The sequence below is a fragment of the Amphiura filiformis genome, chromosome 9 (genome assembly GCF_039555335.1).
Source record: "Amphiura filiformis chromosome 9, Afil_fr2py, whole genome shotgun sequence".
NCBI lineage: Eukaryota > Metazoa > Echinodermata > Ophiuroidea > Amphilepidida > Amphiuridae > Amphiura > Amphiura filiformis.
The window spans coordinates 15,166,422-15,190,044 of NC_092636.1; positions in this window are offsets into that span (position 1 = coordinate 15,166,422).

Sequence of the window (23,623 nt, forward strand, 5' to 3'; positions counted from 1 at the left end):
CCCTGTAAAAAGTCAAATAAGTCGATTAAGAAAATACCACTAGTGACCAATCACACTAGCGCGTTATCATGCGATGTTCAAATACGGTGACCAGCACCTGCGTAAATCGTTCGAATGCATAACTCATCACATAACACGGTCATTGTTGAGCGTACTTTTAGCTACATCACAATACACTGTCATTATACTTCTTCAATAACTGCAATTGCGTCTGTTATTTAAAAATTATTATCTGTGATTGGACTCTTATTTATCTGTGGATTAAGTTTGTCCAAATTAATGCTGTGACTACTTTTGATATTAATTCAAACCTTTTGGGTGCCCTCATTGCTAATAATATTTGTTATTACAAATTACAACAGTTGCGTATGGAGCCTATACATAATACACATAATCATGCATAACTCGCAAATGCAAAAATCAAAATCAACTGTAATTTTGGGAATAAGCTTTTTTTAGTGGATATCAACTGCCACACCTCAAAATGAGGATGCTAAAATCACAAATTAAATACTCCTTTAAGACCTTAATATAAGTCAAGTGTAATTTGTAGGGTTATTAATTTTATACAAGAGGCGTTACAAAGATCCATAAGCACAGCACCTTACCTTGTTAAGTGATTCCCAACAATGTGTTTTAGGTGAAGGCAAGTCTGATCAAGTGGTCTATATATCTCCTTGAGTGCAAGTGGTAGAAGCTGGTAGGGAAGGAAGAATAATGAGGCTATAGCTTATAAGTGCTTGTCTCTCCTATTATAAGGGTACTTGCCAGGGCACTTAATCTCCAAACACACCAGCTGAAAATAGAAGAACACAGAAAAGTAGGGCTTGTCGGTTATTGGCATTTTAGATTTATGAGGAGAAGAGGATGGATAAGATATAAGGCTAATGAAAGTCGATTCCTAGTTTCTCCGTTACCCTACTCCGCTCAAAACCAATTGCTGGCCAAATATTTCATTATTTTGAATAAAAATTAAAATGTTGATTTCTAACAAACTTTAAAATAAATAATTGTGGTTTTAGATGTATCATAAATCTTTTTCTGTTGATTTTCAGGGATTTTCTTTGCAGTATGAGCATGGTATATGGTTAATCGGCACACTTTTTGATCTGCTCTGATCTCATCCCGTAAAAAATATTGTGAAACTTTTGATAATAGTTGTACAATCACCTTCATGTGGTTGTAAACTACATCTGTAAACTACAAACTGTGATTTATCACATGTAAACATGGGTAGTTATTGGTTTACACCTGTAACAGATGCAATAATGAAATGGTATGAAATAATGAATAATGAAATGGTCACCTACACAGTCATGACAAATTGGGGAAACAAGGAATTGAATTTCATTGGCCTAAGGCCAAAAAATAAAAATAAAGTCTGTCTCAGACACATTTGGTAAAAACGCTAAGTGCAATGCAATTTTTTTAGAAAATGAGCTATGCGATATGCGATTTTTTTTTTTTACAGTACAGTCAGCAGAATGTTTATTTACTTTTTGATATTCAAATACAGAAACATAGTAAGATACATACACAATAAATACTTTTGTTTGTCTCTACTACCATGAATAATGGCTAAATGTGTATAAAAACAACAACAACCAAACTGCAAAAAACAAATTGGATAACGATATGATACTGAAAATATTAAAAATATTTATACAGGGGGGAGGAATTATGGCCAAGTACTAATTGGAGTTCACATAGCAATGTGAGAGGGTGTCTGCACAGGCTGTTGGGTTGGAAGTTTACAGTGCTCTACTTCTTTGCATACTCTGGAATAACAACATTGCAGACACTCTCCGTGTTCAGTAGCATGGAATTTAATCTCATAATTTGCACAAAGTAATGAGTTTTGAGGGGAGACATCATTTGAAGATTTACTCCTCAAACTAATAATACATATGGTTGTATCTGATAAATTATTTTGATGAAATACTTTGTTTGATTTGCTCAAAAAATCAAAAGTATCGTCAAGTCTAGGCACATATCAGTTATAAAAACAAGCAAACTACAACAACTGGGTCACATGCATGGATGGGCATTAAATAAAGTGCCTTTTATAAAATAGCCTAAGCTAGCTGGTTATTTTTGCAAGTTTATGTGTTTTTATTTGTCTTCTCAATTTTAAATTATCATGTAGTTTATGCATAAGTGCCTGCACCTGAGTGAGCACTTCTGTGTTAGGGCTATATAAGCCCATTCAGTTATCCTCAATTACTTGAAAGGGTAGTTTGTGATCCACATCCTCATCCCCAAAAATATATACCAGATATACTTTTTGCAATTAGCTTGCCCTACTTGAATCCTCCTGCTTATTAGCATCCATTCCTATGATTGAAAACCACAAAGACCTCATCTTGTTTCTGCAGATTTCTGATTTCAATCCAAGATGTATCTTTGCTTCAATTAATTACTTCCAATTACTGAATTTTTGAAACATACAAAAATCAATACACCTCTGACTGTTTCCCTGCATTTTCCACCTTCTTTTGAATAATTAGTATGAATTGAATTGGCAAGTTGATCTCCTAATCATCTCATCACTGTGTAGAATGTTTAACATAGAACATAGATGACTCGTTAATTAAAATCTGACACATTTCTTTCCAACAAAATGCAAGACATCAATTATGAAACCTCAAGAGTATCATAACCAGGGAACAATGAAGGCACCTATGAAGGCTATTCCAATTGAAATCCATACTACCCCTGTGGAAGATATCTTCCAAAGGGGAGTATGTTTTTCAAATCTAATTGGTCAGGGTTAATCATTTTGAAACCCACGCTCCCCCTGTATTATGGCTTTACCTATATCTTTCACAACTGGAGTGAGTATTTCAAATGGAAGTTATTCAATTGTCTATTCTGTTCAAAATTCATACTCCCCCTGTGGAAGACTTTAGCTAAATCTTCAGAATAGCCCACTCTGCTGATGAGTGTTAATGCATCTATTTCTACATATACCACAGATTGCATCCAGCTGGGATATATGAGACAACATATCATTGGTTCCACATTGTGAATCCAGCAAAAGATCCAACCAATCACTAACCTAGATAAAATTTACATCAAGACTTTAAAGATGTTAAAATATGCCTATAACTGCAGAATGATCAATCATATTCACAATATCTTAACATAGAAACGATGGTTTATTAATGCACATTTTGATACCCCATTCTTCTTTCTATGTTTAAATATTGTGAATATGATTAATAGTTCCAAAGCTAAAGGTGCATTTATAACAGCTGCATTTTTTTTTGTGAGGTCTTTAATGGCACTATGCAATATGATAAAAGAAGATCATAGAAGTAGCACACATTTGTTCTTTAACCCTATACTTTGATCAGCTCATAATCAGCAGGAATTATTAGGCTTTTACCACTACGCCATAAGTAGACCCACTTTAAGAGTGATATAGTTGATTTGCTTGGTCTATATTTTGCGTGTTAAAGAAGGTAGACAAAGTATAGGACTTCAGTTAATAATTTTTAATACTTCTGAGGATATGTTATAAGACAATTCTCCAAATAATATATATTGATATCAATCCGTAATGTTATAAGGCCCACCGATTACGAACTGATCAATCTACGAGGGGGTATCAAAAAGTTTTAGAAATCGCCCAGAAATGAAAGAGCTATATCAATGAAATTTTGTCAGTGCAATCACTGGTCCTTATGTACATTATGGTCCAAAAATGATCTCATATGTATGTTTACTTTTTTTACAGGTGGCACTAGCTGCCAATAACCTGCTGCCCCAGTTACTGCGCATAAACTGCAAGTTTGAGAAAATTGAGGCAAGCAGCATTATTAAGATCCTGCTTTTGAAGGGTTGCAGTGCCTAGAAAATTGATGATGAAATGAAAGTTATCTTCGGTGATGATTGTGATATGTCACTGTTGCTTCTTGGAAAAGGAATTTTTATTTCATCACAGATTTTCTGGGCACTGTAACCCTTAAAATGGAACTTAATTATGCTGCATGCCTCAATTTTCTCCATTTTGCTGGTTATGCGGTTACATAGGCAGGTAGTGACATCTAGCTCCTGTAAAAAAAAGTAAACATACTTATGAGACCATTTTTGCACCATAGTGTACTTAAGGATTAGTGATTGCACTGACAAAATTTCATTGATATAGCTCTTTCACTTCTGGGCGTTTTCTAAAACGTTTTGATACCCCCTCGTATAATGCCCTTTCTGTTTTATTTGTTTGGTCGGAGGAAAGAAGGAAGAAACTAGAAAGAAGATGGAAAGGAAAGTTGTTTGCATTGACATTTGCTTAAAATTGCAGATGTGTTGCTATGGTGATGTGCCCATAGACAAGGCTCTTAACCTCTATTGCCTCTCTCCACCCAGGTGTAAAAATGGGTACCGCCTTATGCTGGGGGGGGGGGTAAACAGTCTCTTTGTGTGGGAGAAGGGACGGATCAAAACAACATTATTTATGGAGGTGTCTGGCTCCTCAACGGAGGCAGCGATCAAGAAATCAAAAGTCGCCTGGCAGTGGCAAGATCCTCTGCTATTGCTCTTACCGACATTTGGAAAGTCAGAGGAGTTTCTAGAACAACCAAAATAAGCATCATGAATGTCCTGGTCTTTCCAATTGCTATATATGGCTCTGAAATATGGGCTGTCAGAAGGGCAGACAGACCATGATTCAAGCCTTTCAAATCACGGTTGTTTGATGTATATAGAATTGGCTTCATTATTAAGAAAATGCAAACTATAGATGGCGCTATTTATCATAAAACATATTTCTTAATTTGCAAGGGGTATGTAATCAATACTGCCATTTAAACAGGTGAAATAGGTGAAACAAGCAACAAAGAAATTTTGTAAACATATTTCATCGAAAAATAAAAGGAATTGTTTTTATTAAAAGCCTGAAAGAGTAATTTCCAGTATCCAAATAGCGCCACCAATCTTGTCATAAATAGATACATTTTATATCCGAAAAAGCTTTAAAAAATGCTGTGAATGTGAATAATGTTGTAAATAAGGGGAAATTAAAGTTGAAAATGACTCAAAAGCACTGATATACATTAGTATTGACCGCTTTAAGCTAAGCCTAAAGATGGGGTTATAGTTACATGATGTTTTGTTTAAAAACTAATAAATGATCACATCAAACAACCGTGAAATGTGGTGCTGGCGAAAGATGCTAAGAATTTCATGGTAAGATCACAAAACAAATGAATTTGTCAGAAGTCAACTTGGCGAGCATATCAAATCAGAAGATTGATCACAACAAATTGCAGTACTTTGGTCGCATCACAAGAAGAAATGGGGACAACTTGGAGAAGATAATAGTTCAGGGTCATGTTGACAGACTTCGCAAGAGGCAGACAGAAGTTCCGTTGGACAGATGGAATCAAAGAATCCACTGGACTATCCCTTACGAATACTTACCATCTTGCATTGGACAGGCAGAGTTGGAACAACATCAAAAGGGTCACAACGGGTTAGTCATGGGTGACTAGGACTGGCCCCAAGTTGCTCTAAACAAAGCCATTTGTCATCAGGTCCTTGAGACCCTCAACATAGAAAGATGGGAAGTTAGGAAGGGTGGGATACAGGACAAAGTCTCTACTTCAAATCTATGAGGGAACCCGTATTGCTCGCCTTCATACTATCGGTATGACATGCATTTGAATTGTTTAGAGCAAGTGCAGGCGGCGAGTGGCATGATAGAGCCGGCAACTTGTGAAACCGCCCAGCCGTATGGCATTTTCCATATACTCGATTAGTTTTGTGGGGTTTATTATCGAACCCCAACGGTTTTAGCTTTTATTTATATTATTTATTAACATAGACCTGTTTCTTTGTGATATTTCAAGTGTTTTAAAATTTCAAAATAATCCCATTCAATTACACGGTTGACGATGGAAATGTACTGAATTTAGAGAATGCACGGCGCATACCACCTGAGCAAGTGTGCAAACTTTTTTGGGGGCTGATCATAGATACATGAATGCTTCCTCTATACAGGATTTCAGTACTTTTAGCACAGTCATTCATTACACTACAATACTAGCTAATATTGTAGGCCGAAATAAAGTTAGTAACCCTAAGGGATAAGTTACCCAATTGGGTAATACAAATGAGAAAGAGATACTTTGATACACCTTCTACCAAATGTGATGTGTCATATCAAAAAGAGACACGTCTGGGCAGGTTATCAATTTTGAGTGTTTTACATATCTTAAATATAGAGATATTTTGCGAAAATTCTATGTAAAAATTACATTAGATCCCGCCAAAGACTACTGTTTCATTTTTTTTAAATTTCTAATCCTTTATTTTCTGAAATAAACTTTGGGGTCTAATGTGGATTTTTTTATATAAATGGAAAAAACACAAGAACGTCTATAGAAGAAGACTGGTAAAATCTACCTACCATGTGTAGCGAATCATTGGCGGAGTAAAAATTGATACATGTATTGTGTATGTACTATTAATAGCCTGGGCCCATCATATTTTCTGTATGCAGTGAGAAACACAATATTATCCAACCAATAATGTCAATACTAGTAGCCATACACATTAATGTTAAAAGTAGGGCACATTTTTTGTCTTAATATTTAATTCTGAAGTTATGAATAATTTGAAGTTATGAATAAGTTACTAAAGATTTCAAGATGGCTATGTAAGAATCCATGGCCGACTGGTTTAATGCACACACAGGTACTATTAAACTAGCTGGTATTACTTCGATAGCGGCAATGTGCGGTATGGGTTCGAGGCCCACCTATGCCAAGTTAAATTTTTGAAAATTACATTTTAAGGAAATGGGGCTAGGCGAACTTTTGTATGACGTAGGGAGGAGTGGTTATGAAACAAGCATCTCCTACTAAACACTTGGCTGGAAAAATACTTATTCCCATGAATATGTCACATATAAATATTCACATTACAAGGAGATAAGCATCAAGTCAATGAAGGGTCTTCAATTGTGAAAATTAGATGGTGAGACAACTTGAGGCCCAACCTGGGCTCATTATTTCTTGACTTACCCAAATGCTAATTCAATACACTTGCTCCAGTGGAATGGCTCCATTACCAGTAATTAAAATAATTATATATAGACAGAGTGAAGTGCTCATGCATTATAACATGTGCGTTAATGTTCCAATCTTACCACAAAGCTGATGTGAACAGGATCAATCATCATAATTCAACTCTGGTTCAACCGGTAACCACCAAGTAACACTAATAATAGAGTGGAGGTGTAACCGATTCGGCTGAAGTCAGGGACAGTCACCTGTTGCCATGGTAATACCCATTATGCAATAGCGAATTGGTACTGGCTGTTGCATTGTTATTGTTTGTGTATTCTTGTGTATCGAGAGGTGCGTATGCTCAACGCATTCATTGTTGTGTGAGCCATGTTCATCACATATTCAAATTGCGGACGTTTTGCCAAATCTGACATGCGCAACAAGGTATGAAGATTGAAGGCCGTGGAAGAATGGCCTTAATAATATTCAAGATTACAAACATCGGAATGGTAGTAAAATTTACATTTATACAAAATTAAAAAGGGAAAAGAGCAGAATTGTTTGTTCATTCCTTTTTTTGCTTAATTATAAACAAAAATCACCCATCCAAACAGGCAACAACAACACACATCAATGTTAAAACAATGCAAAATATTATAAATCAATTATTAAGTTATTTCTTCTTTTGAATGATCTTGAGCATTTTATTTGCCTGTCTTTTCTACTAGTACTGTTGTTTCACTTGATTATTAGACCTTTATTTTTGGAAAATGGCAAAGTGACAGAAAAACATTGTAAAGCAATATGCAGACTTCGAATATTAGACGTATAATATTTGATGTAACATATCTATGTTATTTAATCTAGTACCATTCTATTTCCAGTAAAAGTTCTAACGAATGTTTGATGACATAAAATCGAGAATATGTTGCGCATAATATCTGGTAGAAATATATTATCAATATTTTACATTTATGATGCTTTAAACCAGGCTTCCTCAAATAGATTTGTTGAAGTGCCACATGAAATAAAAGAAAACTGCAAAGCGCCACTCTCAGCCATCGCGGTGCTTTGTGAAGCTATCAATTTTGTGAAATTTGAGGTGCAAATGATGCCATTTGGTGCAACATTTTGTACTATTTTAGCCTGTCTTTACAAGGATAACATAGGAATCGCATTGTTTAATGTTGAAATGTAGAATATTGGAGATATTCCTGATGGATGAAGTTTGATCAAAGGGTTTGATTTGATTTGATTTTTTTTATTCATTTAAAAAAAAATATTTTAAACAGTACCGCGCGCCACTCGGGAAGCTACGGCGCGCCACAAGTGGCGCGCACACCGCTATTTGCGGACCCCTGCTTTAAACCATATTACGCATCTTTTGTTAATGAACAACTCTTGAAAAACACAATTTGTTTTTGCAGTGTTTTTGTTTAAACAAGATTACGACAGAAAAAAAAAGTTAAGTGTTTCAGATTATAAAATGGCAATGTTGAGTTTCATCAATGAAGGGCATTAGTAAATAGTTGGCCTAATGTTTTATTTAGTCATGAACAGAGATGAGGAGCAACACAATCTCAGTCACGTGGTTGACGATCTTCTTGTATAAAGAACTGGCAACCATGTTGCTGAGCAACCAGCATCAGTGGTAAAAAGAAGATTGTCACAACAACAATAGTTTAGAAAAAGGTGTTCGTAAGACTCCGAAACGTCCACAGTGAGTGACTGATTATGCATATCCTAAGCAAAACGCAAGAGAGCACTATGATCTAACCGCATCATGCAAATAACAGCCATACACGTCAAATCACTGATTGCCATTTTGATATTTCATGAAAAAACTTCACAAAAAGTTCCAAATGTGATGCGAGCTCCAGCCCCTGGGTTCAACACACAACTTTTGGCTAATCGCCATTTTGACTTTTTCATGCCGACTACAGAAAAAGTTCCAAATGTGATGCGAGCTCCAGCCTCTGGGTTCAACACACAACTTTTGGCTAATCGCCATTTTGACTTTTTCATGCCGACTACAGAAAAAGTTCCAAATGTGATGCAGGATCCAGCCCCTGGGTTCAACACACAACTTTTGGCTAATCGCCATTTTGACTTTTTCATACAGACTACAGAAAAAGTTCCAAATGTGATGCGGGATCCAGCCCCTGGGTTCAACACACAACTTTTGGCTAATCGCCATTTTGACTTTTTCATGCCGACTACAGAAAAAGTTCCAAATGTGATCGGGATCCAGCCCCTGGGTTCAACACACAACTTTTGGCTAATCGCCATTTTGACTTTTTCATGCCGACTACAGAAAAAGTTCCAAATGTGATGCGGGATCCAGCCCCTGGGTTCAACACACAACTTTTGGCTAATCGCCATTTTGACTTTTTCATGCCGACTACAGAAAAAGTTCCAAATGTGATGCGGGATCCAGCCCCTGGGTTCAACACACAACTTTTGGCTAATCGCCATTTTGACTTTTTCATGCCGACTACAGAAAAAGTTCCAAATGTGATGCGGGATCCAGCCCCTGGGTTCAACACACAACTTTTGGCTAATCGCCATTTTGAATTTTTCATGCCAACTACAGAAAAAGTTCCAAATGTGCTGCGGGCTCCAGCCCCTGGGTTCAACACACAACTTTTGGCTAATCGCCATTTTGACTTTTTCATGCCGACTACAGAAAAAGTTCCAAATGTGATGCGGGATCCAGCCCCTGGGTTCAACACACAACTTTTGACTAATCGCCATTTTGACTTTTTCATGCCGACTACAGAAAAAGTTCCAAATGTGCTGCGGGCTCCAGCCCCTTGGGTTCAACCAGTGGCGTGCGCAGCACGTTGAAAGTGGGGAGCCAGGTTGTTCGGTTCCCCCGAATGGAGTCTGATTAGGAGTGTAAGATGCAGGTGAAATGACTGATATCACCCGAATGACTAACAAAAGTGGGGGGCCGTGCCCCCTGTCCCCCTCTTTGCGCACGCTACTGGGTTCAAGACACAACTTTTGGCTAATCGCCATTTTGATTTTTTTCATACTGACTTCAGATAAAGTTCCAAATGTGGTGCCGGCTCTAGTCCCTGGGTTCAACACCCTCCTTTGGCAGCTACACTACCTCTAGAAGTGACTGTCTTACATCCTGGGATCAGCTGGTTGAATGAAATCAAGTTACAAGTTTCACACTATGTCTTGACAGCAGTATGTGACTCTTCACAGCACAGTCAAATGCAGCCTGCGCATAATTAATAGCAAATTGAATTCACCCCTTACGAAATGGTGAAAAGTCCAATCATTATAGGTCTACATATTATAGACGAATCCAAGTAGCCAAGTCATGGTCAGGATTTGGTCGGACATCTTTGGGTAGCCGCTAGCACCAACCTGGTGTTTTGAGCGCCCCACTGTGCAAATAAAAGCTGCCTAACACCTAGAGAAGATGCAAGAACGAGGAGGGTTAATAGAATAATAGCTAATAATATATATAATGGAGATAATTCCGCAGGTAATCCCGTCACATCTATTCATACATTATTCCTTTTGTTTGCAAGTACATCAATGCATAGATACCACGTGTAGTTAATCCGATTATTATATGTCACTTCAGCAGCGAATAGTCCAGCTGTGTGTTTTGTCGAAGGGAACTGTATTGTGTTGTAAACTTTAATCTTTTTTTTTCTACCTGTGTTTTCGCGGAAGGTGTAAAACGGGTGATGGAATGCAGTTTAAAATTTCCGCCAAGGCGAATCATTTCACATTTTGAGTGCATTGTAGCCGACGGCTACCCAACTAAAGGCTGCTAGTCAGGTGTAGGAGTGCGTGGATTTGGATTCGTCTATACACAAATGTGGCAGAAATTCTGTGTAATTTTTTGACATGAAGAACAGCTTAGATTCTCTTTTGAATGTTGTTTACTGATGTATGTAGAGTGTGACCTTCAACACATCAAATTTGGAAGGTGATTTAGCATAACAAAAGGTTAGTTCCTGATATGCTCAACTTTGTGTATTAATAATATGCCATGATTTGAGCGTGAGCTAAAAATTTAAAGGGTACAATGTACAGTTGATTTTTTTTCAGACACTTTAACAGAGATGCCAACATTAACATCCAGAAAATAGGGAGGATTCAAACAAAACATAGGGAAGTTTTCAAAATTACATGCAACTTTAATGGCACATAATGTGTCAGAAATAGGGAGGTTGCCAAATTTGGGTGTCAAAATGGACAAAAATGATTACAAAATTAGGGAACCTCCCTCTAAAACAGGGAGGGTTGGCATCTCTGCTTTAAGCCCTGCAAAACCCAAAATGTAAGGGGTCCAATGAACATTTTAATGGGTCCGAAGTTCTGAACTTTGAAAATGGTCAAATACTTGGTTCCTTTTTGTATCGACAATGATGAAATTTTATTATGAGCAACATAGCAAAGGATTTACATAATTTAAGATTCCGTGCATCGTAAAATTTAAGTGGTTCATACAGTTTTGTTGGACCTGTTGATCAATTTCAACCTTTTTAGGGGTCCAAACCATCTAAAACAAAAAAGTAAAGGGTCCCAGGACAAGAAGACATGTAAGAACGAGACCCCTGGTGAACATATTAACAAGCTTGCATACTCCAGAATGAGTAAGTCAGTGGCATGTCCATGGGGGCTTTGGGTGTTGAAGCCCCCCGCACTTTGTTAAAAAATTATGTAAAATCAGTCGATTTTTGGCGATTTTAGCCATTAAGCCCCCTGCACAGCTCTGAAAGCCCCTCTGAGCCCAAAAGACCCTGGACACGCTGGTGTAGGTTGTGGTTTCAAGCCGGGGTGGAGCCAGACTAGCCAGTAGGGGAAGGGGGGGCTCACCATTGACATGATTGTTTTAATCCATAGGCCGTGTTTCAGTGAGTTTCACCCTGTGGTATATTACTTGAGAAATTCAGTCTTGAATAGCCACAAACTCGCAGTGCAAACTTGCATTAACCAATCAGAGCATTTGAATTCAACACACTTGTTACGATGGTGTAATGTGTGTCATTCCTTCTAAATTTTTTGCCCTCTGGTGATGAAGAATTAAATAACAGAAAGGAAGAACAAGTATGCACATGTGAATAGTGGCTGTTCTAAAGTCCAGTTAAATTGCTTTAAATGGTGCATTTTTCATCAGAGAGTTCAACAAGTTCTGGTTTATATACATCAATCGCATGTGCAGTGGCGGCGCCAGGAATTTTATTCTGGGGGGGGCATTGAGGGGGCAAAGTGAATTTCAGTGGGGGCAAAATCAACAAATTTTGCATCATTTTGGGTTTTAACTGGGGGTAAACAGGAATTAATGAATTAATGTTCGTCCGTAAAGACGTTATAATGTATTTTGATTTAAGCAAAAGTAGCAAATACTCACTTTGTTAAATTCTTCATCGGCTTGTGCGATTCTGCGCCTATGTACAGATGTAGGGCCTATATATAGCAGGTTGACAGACAGTCAATTTGCTAAGTATATATAATACTCTACTACTCTTTATGAACACGCAAGATAATAAAATATAAACCTTCAAATGTTTTTGATAATACATAGCCTTCGTACATATACATATTGTACCGCTTTCGAACAGTCTTAAACCTAATTGTTGCATGTAGAAATTAGGACTCGTTCTTCATGTTATTACTACTTTACTGAATGGGACCAAGTTTTAAAAAGGGTGAAAAGCCACACAGGAAAGATTTTTTAAACTGTGGCCCCTTTTTACGTTTTGAAACGTTTTTTTGGTAGATATTAATTATTTTTTGAGGTAAAAAATATTGCGCAGTAAGTGGTTCTTTGTAGCCATGCGAAAGCGAACTAGTTGGATATCCATATTTAGCGGTTAATGGTTCTTTGTAGCCCTCTTGGGCAAACTATTTCGCGATGAATGATTTTTTGAAGCTTGAGGGCAAACTAGTTGGATATCCATATTTCAGCGGTTTGTGGTTCTTTTAAGCCCTGCGAAGCAAACTAGTTCGATATCCTCATTTCGCGTTAGTTGTTTTAACGACCGTAACCACCCCAATCAGCTGCATGGGGTAAAAGAATTATTACAAAAATTAATAGCTGAACCCAATAGTTCAGACAGGGACTGGAAACAACATATTGATGACTATATATAGAGTGTATTCAATAAACCCAAGCGGAACGAGATCTGGAAAGTAACCGCTATCCGAACCATAAACACATGCATGATCAGACAACGAGTGTTCAATTTCCTCATAGTTTCCCACGTTGTACACACGTCAGTCGAATTTGGTGGTGTTGGTTTGTTAGCCCTCCAAGTTATAACATCGTTCACTTTGTGTTGAACATTGTATGTGGGCCTCACTGTAATAACATAAAGATCAGTCTGATCAGTGTGATATCATTTCAAGAGCTAAGAGGTCACTTCACATGATTAAGCTAAACAGCCTAATTCGGCCCTGATTTGGTAAAATGATCTAACTTGAAATCAAAATCGCTGTTTAGAAAAAGAGCTTTAAAGTTTGAACACTTGACGTTTTTCTTTTTAAATTAAATAAATTATTAAACTTAGAAAATATATAAATTTCGTTATTTGGTGCAGAAAAAAGTTAAGAGTCCCACGTAACATCGCATGGTAAAAAGTGAAAAGTAATTGAACAAAATGGTGTTGTTCAACGATGTTTTTTAAAATATAAAATTATACACTGACGTTTCGTACAAAAATACTTTATCAAAGTGAGCAAAAACAACCATGACAGTCCCATCACGCGCCACTACAACGATATTCCCCATATTCCGTCTGATCTTAGAGTCACTGGCGCATGGCCTTCTCCAAACCTCAAGTTCAGATCACTAGCGTTGGTTGAAGGAACAACATACTATATACCATTACGGCACCCTTACTGGCCCTGATAGCATCGGACTTAATGTCCAATTTTCTGCATTCAAACTTTTGGTCACGCCCTGCCCATTGGGTAGATCTTCATTCTCTCCATTATAGCAGTTTTTTGTATTAATTTCCTGTGTTTTCTAATTTTCTTTTTTCCTTCTTTCTCTCTTTCTTTCTTTCTTTCCTCCTTTCTTTCGTTTTTCTTTCATAGGCCTACTTTCATTATTCCTTTCCTTTTTAGTTCTTTTTCTTTTCTTTATTTCTAAAACACTTGTTTGGAAAATACTTATTTAATAAATATTTATTCCCATGAATTTGGCACATATAAATATTCACAAATAAATAAATAAATAAATAAATAAATATTCATATTGCAAGGAGATAAGCATCATCAAGCCGATGGAGGATCTTCAATTGTGAAAATTAGATGGTGAGACAACTTGAGGCCCAACCTGGGCTCGTTGTTTCTTGACTTACCCAAATGCTAATTCAATACACTTGCTTCATTGAAATAGCTCCATTACCAGTAATTAAATAATTATATATAGACATGAGTGAAGTGCTCATGCATTATAACATGTGCATTAATGTTCCAATCTTACCACAAAGCTGATGTGAACAGGATCAATCATCATAATTCAACTCTGGTTCAACCGGTAACCACCAAGTAACACTAATAATAGAGTGGAGGTGTAACTGATTTGGCTGAAGTCAGGGACAGTCAGCTGTTGCCATGGTAATACCCATTATGCAATAGCAAATTGGTACTGGCTGTTGCATTGCCATTGTTATTGTTTGTGTATTCTTGTGTATCGAGAGGTGCGTATACTCATCGCATTCAATGTTGTGTGAGCCATGTTCGTCACATATTCAAATTGAGGACGTTTTGCCAAATCTGACATACGCAACGGGGTATGAAGATTGATCATGAAGGCCATGGAAGAATGGCCTTAATAATATTCAAGATTACTAACACCGGGACGGTAGTAAAAGTTACATTTTTACAAAATTAAAAAGGGAAAAGAGCAGAATTGTTTGTTCATTCCTTTTTTTTCTTTCAATTTTTCTTAATTATAAACAAAAAACACCCATCCAAACAGGCAACAACAACACACATCAATGTTAAAACAATACAAAATATTATAAATCAATTATTAAGTTATTTCTTCTTTTGAATGATCTTGAGCATTTTATTCGCCTGTCTTTTCTACTAGTACTGTTGTTTCACTTGAAGTATTATTAGACCTTTATTTTTGGAAAATGGCAAAGTGACAGAAAAACATTGTAAAGCAATATGCAGACTTCGAATATTAGTCTGATTTTCACAATAAACATGATAAAGCTTGAAATTAGAGGAATCTTCAAGTTGCTGGTTCCTTCTATATATATTAGAAATAATAGAATTATTGTCAACACATAAATTTTCCGTAAATTTTTGACAAAATCAGTCATAACTGGCTGGGTATAACTGGGTAATTGAGTTTGAATTTCGCGCTGGGATCAATCCCATGCGCAAATGCTTGCTGCTACCGAGTACCGTTCATGTCATGGACTGAATAAACATGATCGAATAACAAATTAAATACTTGTTTGTGACATTCCCTATTCTTGATTCATTTTAAAATATCTGATTTTAAAAAATATCGTCTTGCAGTAATCAAAAAATTAATAAAGAACCGCCGATTTCGTCAAATCCAGCCCATATAAAGGTTTTCATATTTAGCGCATTGCGGTAATTAATACATTCTTTCCACACAATCACGACGATTGAAAGAAACAGATACTGGGCAGATACTTTATGATAAAATAAATACAATTTAGGCTTAGTAGACCGTTATTAAATGGAAATCTGAATAAAATTAAAACATTGTCACTTGTGTCACGATTCTTTAATGATAGTACAATCAGTGTACGGTACTGAAAAAGTGAAACATTCATGTTTTATGGATTACCGAACACGATGCGTAAATTGCTGAAGAAATTGCAGGGACGGATATGCACAAACACAGCGACTCGCTTCGGGGCATCGTCCGCCGGCAGCACTTGCGTTGTGTGTTCCATATATCTGTGGTTTCATGGGGTGTTTCAGCAGATTTGATCAATCGTTCCCTTATATTTGGAACATTTACAGGAATAAATTTTGCTGATGAAGTAGCAATAAGTTGGAAATATCAGAATGTGAATATCAAATCGGTCATTCTGTCTGCAAGTACAGTACAGTCGCGGATACTGAACACTCGGCGTAGTGAGACTCAGTCAGTCACTGAGCTCATCCCGTATGTATCTATATACAAGTTACGCCTATCATACATGACCGGCCATGACCGGTTGTAAAGCTAAGAAATAATTAAAAATCCTGTACATGTACCTTATTCTATTCCTTCATTTTCTCATTGTGATAAGTTCATCTCAACTTGGTGTGACGATCTGAACTGGTAGCACTAACAGTTGTTTTTGCAATCTGTTTTCATTCGGCGAATCTTCGCTCTTTGTGCTTTACTGTAATATTCCCTATGCATATCGTGGGTGGATTGGCCTATCCCAAATCACCCCGGCCAGCACTTTTCCCATTTTTAAATCCCCACACTTTATTCAGGAACTTCATTCTTGATTTGATCATGATATTTCCTTCATGTAATTCTTATTTTATTGAAGATATTTTTCATGTAAAGTTGACAATGACTGAATTGGCCCGATGCATGCCACAGTAATACACGGACATTGTGTTTACAATCAAACCCGGAAGTAACTGTGTGTCCCTGGGCTGACGTCATCAACGAAAGCGCCCAATTTGAACGATTTCGTTTTGTAATTTAGGGGGTGCCAATATCCAATCTTTGCATGGAGATTATGTCTAGCCTGGTACGCTATGCAAATAAAAATATTCTTTTCTGCTTCCTGACATCATAAGCTTTCCATTGATATATAACTTTATTTTCAATGAGGTTCACCTTTCATAACATTATATTGATGACAAAATATTCTTTTTAAGTGTTTGGTAAATATTTTTTTACCATGACATTTTGACACCATCGGTTTTTTTATAATATTTTTCATGATGTTTTAAACCATATTACTCATCTTTTGTTAATGAACAATTTTTGAAAAACACAATTTGTGTTTGCTGGTTTTTTTTGTTCATACAAGATTATGGCAGAAAAAAAAGTTGAACTGAATTTTATTAGTGAATGTTTCAAATTTATAAAATGGCAATGTTGAGTTTCATCCATGAAGGGACTGAGTGAACAGAGACGAGGGGCAATACAATCTCAGTCACATGTTTGACAATCTTCTTGTATAAAGAACTGGCAACCATGTTGCAAAGCAACCAACATCAGTGGTAAACAGAAGATCGTCACAACAACAATAGTTTACAAAAAGGCGTCCCAAAGACTCCAAAACGTCCACAGTGAGTGATTATGCATATCCTAAGAGTTTACGCTGCATTGCTACTGTGAACAAAACACTAGAGATCATTATGATCTAACAACACCATGTGTCTTACGCAAATAACAATCATACGTCAAATCACTGATTGCCATATTAATTTTGATATTTCATGAAAAAACTTCAGAAAAAGTTCCAAATGTGATGCCGGCTCCAGCCCCTGGGTTCAACACACAACTTTTGGCTAATCGCCATTTTGACTTTTTCACGCAGACTACAGAAAAAGTTCCAAATGTGATGCGGGCTCCAGCCCCTGGGTTCAACACACGACTTTTGGCTAATCGCCATTTTGATTTTTTCATGCTGACTACAGAAAAAGTTCCAAATGTGATGCAGACTCCAGCCCCTGCGTTCAACACACAACTTTTGGCTAATCGCCATTTTGACTTTTTCATGCCGACTACAGAAAAAGTTCCAAATATGATGCGGGCTCCAGCCCCTGCGTTCAACACACAACTTTTGGCTAATCGCCATTTTGACTTTTTCATGCCGACTTCAGAAAAAGTTCCAAATGTGATGCGGGCTCCAGCCCCTGGGTTTAACACACAACTTTTGGCTAATCGCCATTTTGATTTTTTCATGCTGACTACAGAAAAAGTTCCAAATGTGCTGCGGGCTCCAGCCCCTGGGTTCAACCAGTGGCGTGCGCAGCACATTGAAAGTGGGGAGCCAGGTTGTTCGGTTCCCCCGAATGGAGTCTGATTAGGAGTGTAAGGTGCAGGCGAAATCAGTCATTTCGGGGGAAATGACTGATATCACCCGAATGACCAACAAAAGTGGGGGGGCGTGCCCCCCTGCTCCCCCTCTTTGCGCACACCACTGGGTTCAAGACACAACTTTTGGCTAATCGCCATTTTGATTTTTTCATACTGACTTCAGAGAAAGTTCCAAATGTGGTGCCGGCTCTAGTCCCTGGGTTCAACACCCTCCTTTGGCAGCTACACTACCTCTAGAAGTGACTGTCTTACATCCTGGGATCAGCTGGTTGAATGAAATCAAGTTACAAGTTTCACACTATGTCTTGACAGCAGTATGTGACTCTTCACAGCACAGTCAAATGCAGCCTGCGCATAATTAATAGCAAATTGAATTCACCCCTTACGAAATGGTGAAAAGTCCAATCATTATAGGTCTACATATTATACACAAATGTGGCAGAAATTCTGTGTAATTTTTTTTTATGAAGAACAGCTTAGATTCTCTTTTGAATGTTGTTTACTGATGTATGTAGAGTGTGACCTTCAACACATCAAATTTGGAAGGTGATTTAGCATAACAAAAGGTTAGTTCCTGAAATAAGCTCAAGTTAGTGTAATAATAATATGCCATGATTTGAGCGTGAGCTAAAATTTAAAGGGTACAATGTACAGTTGATTTTTTTCAGACACTTTAACAGAGATGCCAACATTAACATCCAGAAAATAGGGAGGATTCAAACAAAACATAGGGAAGTTTTCAAAATTACATGCAACTTTAATGGCACATAATGTGTCAGAAATAGGGAGGTTGCCAAATTTGGGTGTCAAAATGGACAAAAATGATTACAAAATTAGGGAACCTCCCTCTAAAACAGGGAGGGTTGGCATCTCTGCTTTAAGCCCTGCAAAACCCAAATGTAAGGGGTCCAATGAAAATTTTAATGGGTCCGAAGTTCTGAACTTTGAAAATGGTCAAATACTTGGTTCCTTTTTGTATCGACAATGATGAAATTTTATTATGAGCAACATAGCAAAGGATTTACATAATTTAAGATTCCGTGCATCGTAAAATTTAAGTGGTTCATACAGTTTTGTTGGACCTGTTGATCAATTTCAACCTTTTTAGGGGTCCAAACCATCCAAAACAAAAATGTAAAGGGTCCCAGGACAAGAAGACATGTAAGAACGAGACCCCTGGTGAACATATTAACAAGCTTGCATACTCCAGAATGATTAAGTCAGTGGCATGTCCATGGGGGCTTTGGGTGTTGAAGCCCCCCGCACTTTGTTAAAAAATTATGTAAAATCAGTCGATTTTTGGCGATTTTAGCCATTAAGCCCCCTGCACAGCTCTGAAAGCCCCTCTGAGCCCCCCGCAGGATCCTGGACACGCTGGTGTAGGTTGTGGTTTCAAGCCGGGGTGGAGCCAGACTAGCCAGTAGGGGAAGGGGGGGGGCTCACCATTGACATGATTGTTTTAATCCATAGGCCGTGTTTCAGTGAGTTTCACCCTGTGGTATATTACTTGAGAAATTCAGTCTTGAATAGCCACAAACTCGCAGTGCAAACTTGCATTAACCAATCAGAGCATTTGAATTCAACACACTTGTTACGATGGTGTAATGTGTGTGTCATTCCTTCTCAATTTTTTGCCCTCTGGTGATGAAGAATTAAATAACAGAAAGGAAGAACAAGTATGCACATGTGAATAGTGGCTGTTCTAAAGTCCAGTTAAATTGCTTTAAATGGTGCATTTTTCATCAGAGAGTTCAACAAGTTCTGGTTTATATACATCAATCGCATGTGCAGTGGCGGCGCCAGGAATTTTATTCGGGGGCATTGAGGGGCAAAGTGAATTTCAGTGGGGGCAAAATCAACAAATTTTGCATCATTTTGGGTTTTAACTGGGGGTAAACAGGGGCAAGAGTTCTGACGGGGGGGGGGGGGGGGATTTGCCCCCTCAGGCCCCCTCCCCCCGTGACACCGCCACTGCGCATGTGAAGTACATGTCAAAGCTTTCAAATTCAGCAACTCATTTTTGAGGTACATGATTGACTTGTATTATAAAGAGTGAAATATACGAACATTGGTGACACCATTGAGTGTCGGGGTGCGCATAATGCTCAATTTGAGTTATTCAAAGACTAGAAATTGTGGATTATATAAGGGGTAGAGTAAGGGGGTTATTTTAATTTATTTTAAATATATTCAGGTTTTATATTAAATATGGAGATCTCCGGTTGTGAGGGAAGTCGCGTCGGTGCTCATCGGTGAAAAGGGATCCGAATTATCCGATACGATGTCTGCGCCCGTATGTTGACACGCGCTGATTTAGTCAGTGTTTTCGTAATCTTAAAGTGCCACTTTTGCAGTGTAAAGGTTCCCAAAGGTGTTTCAAGGAGCTTGTGAGTTGTATTGCGTCTTGCGTCTCTGCGATATCTTCACTTGTATGCGACTACCTTGTGTAAACTGTTGAAGAAATGAGAAAATAACTACGAACAATAAACAAGCTTCTGTTGTATACCAAGAAACGTCTAATCCTTTACTCATTAAATTGCGTCATCTTACGGTTCTGGCACTGCCGTAATACCGGTTTTATTCCGAGTTCACTGATCGAGTGGTGGCTAACACATCTCGTGCATGTGAGCTCATGTGTATCATTGAATCAGTAACGTATTAACTATTTGTCTTACGTTTATACGTCCCAGCTGCGTGAAGCTCCATTCAATTGTAATATGATCGGTGAGCTAATAGTAATACACGCATTGTAGGGGCTGGAATGAAATAGCAATTTTCTTCGTTTTATCTCATTTGTTTGGCTCGAAATTAAAAGGAGACAATGTGATTAGTGAAAACTAACATTTAAATAGGAATCTATTCTTTATGCAAATCGCATATTACTAGCCCAAGGTACTCTTTATCTTACTATTCGAAAAGTACAGCTATATGGAACTTACAGCAATCATGGAAATTTAGGACCTGAATCAAATTGGGTTATATTATTTTTTAATTACTTGCTCTAAAGGCAAAGTCACACCTCAAGTCTAGATATGAACTGCACATGGACACCTTAAGACAATGTGTGAATACAAAACAAAAAAAAAGTGGCAAAACTGTAGCTGTAACCAAGGGCAAATTGAAGTTATGGGAAACACTTAACACATGTTACAGTCATGACCAGTCTGGTCATACAAGGGGCACTTTGGGGGACATTGTGGGGTTGTAAGGGGTCGAAACCCCCCAACATGGTTTACTAACTCACTCCCAAGATATTTGCAAGCCCTCCAAAAGAAAATTTTAACCCCCTAAAACCACCTCCCAAAAAAGAAAATTTCAACCAATTGGGTTTGCTATCAACCCCCAAGAAATTTTCAAGCTCTCCTAAAATCAACCCCCCCAAAAAAATTTCAACACCTAAAACCACCCCAAAAAGGAAATTTCAACCCCCTAACTTCCCCTCAAAAAACAGTGTTAAAGTGTAAAATGACCTAAACACAAATATGTTACCTTTATTTTGGGCAAAATAGCGTAGACTTGAAAATTGGTCTGTAAACACAAAATTTCACCTGATAACATTTTGTGTTTGCTGGGTAGTGTATCTCAAAACAACTTAAAAATTAATATGTGTCTTGTAAGTTATACAAGCATTAATACTTTGTTTAAAAATACACAATAGTCAAGTGGATTTATTTTAAGCAATGAAAAAAAAAAGTTTCTTTGAAACAAAAAGTATTTATAGCTTAGAAGTCTTATATCTTGCATATTATATCTGTTAAGGGGGTACTACACCCCTCGATAAATGTGTGTCTATTTTTGGATTTTTCTCAAAAACTAATAACACAGTGGTAACAAAAGTTATGTCTATTATAGGGGCAAGGATATCGGTTCGTTATTAGCGGTTCGTTATTTATGATAAGAAATATGGTACCGCTAGGATGTACCTTATTTCCTATTATATATACTGAACCGCTTGTCTTGAGTCACTGAAATTTCAGTGTAGTAATTGGATTCCTTGCCCCAATAATATACATAACTTTTGTTACCAGTGTGTTATTATTTTTGAGAAAAATGCAAAAATAGTCACAAATTTACCACAGGGTGTAAATACCCCTTAAGGCATGAGTGAGAATAAATGGCACTCACTTTCAATCAAATGTCAAAAATATAGTAAGTTGAAATTGAAACGATCATTTTGCAGTTTTAAAAGCTATTTTATATTCTTCCAAATTCACAGAAGCAGTGTAAGAAATAGTAGCTGGATATATAACTGTATCAATATTCAATACTGCACTCTCAACAGGTGATGCGAGTGCTTGAGGACATTGACTTAGATGCACAGGACATTGTGTCCCCTTGCCTGTTGCTGAGTAAGCCTTTTCCATTCAGTTCTGTCTGCTGTTTGCATCTGTAGTGCCTCCTGAACCCATATTGTCTCTCTCTCAGATGGTTATCCACAATCTGTTGTATTTTGCTAAGAACCATCCTACAGAAAATGTTTCCCGGGATCGACAGGAGAGTAATAGCTCTGTAGTTGGCTGGGTCCAGTTTGTTGTCTTTTTTTTGTAAACAAGGGTTATTAGACATTTACTCCAGTCTTCAGGGATTTTTGTTTCAGTCCAGGTTGTGTTGATGATCTTCAGCAACCTTTGTTTCATCTTGGGTCCTCCTGCTGCCAATACTTATCCCAACTACAAGCTTTATCGTTTTTAACCCTGGGGTTTTTAAGATTCTTAATGGCTGCAGTGGGGTTGACAGGCTCTGGAATGGGGTCATGTATGTTATAATCTCTGCATTACTGTTTACTGAAGTATTCCTCCCAGTACTTCATTACTTCTTCTGGAGCTGTTTTCAGTGAGCTATGTTTGCCTTTGGCTGCAGATTGAACTTTGGCCATATCGCCTGCTCACTTTGTAACTTTCTCAAAGTGATCATGGCTTTTGTTCTTTGCACAGATTTCATCCATTTCTTGAACATATTTTTCAAAAAGTTTTTTCCAATGCTTTACTTAGTATTTGAACTCTTGTTCAGTTTCCAACAAAGGTTCTTGTTTGTTGCTGAGTGATTGTTTTACATCAAGACTCTGGATTTTCTTCTCAAGTGGCACATTTTCCTGACTTCTTCTTCAAGCAATCACTTGATGGGCAATCCTAATACCAACTGATTCTTCTATGATTTTGTTTGTGTTGTCTCTGAATGTAGCCCACATGTCTTCTACATCAGTATCCTCCAATTAAAGCAAACAAACCACAAATTCAGGCTCTTTTAAGAGCCTAAATTTGTGGTATATGTTTGCAATCCTCTGCAATCAGGTGGTTGCTAAGTCTACTGATGTCATAGATTTTTGGAGTTGTTTTCAATTGTTTGGTACTGAAACCACTTTAGCAATCACTAGATTGTGATCTTCTGTTTAGTTACGATGAAGTCAATCATATTTTTGTATTTTCCACAAGGTGAAGTCCATGTTACCCTTCTACATTCTTTATGCTGGAAGTAGGTGTTACAAACTGTCAGCTTGTGGAGCATGCAGAAATTCTCATAGTTTCCCCCCTCTGCTGTTGATCTTTCCAACCTTTGTATGTTTTTCAGACCTTTTGAACAATTTGGCCTA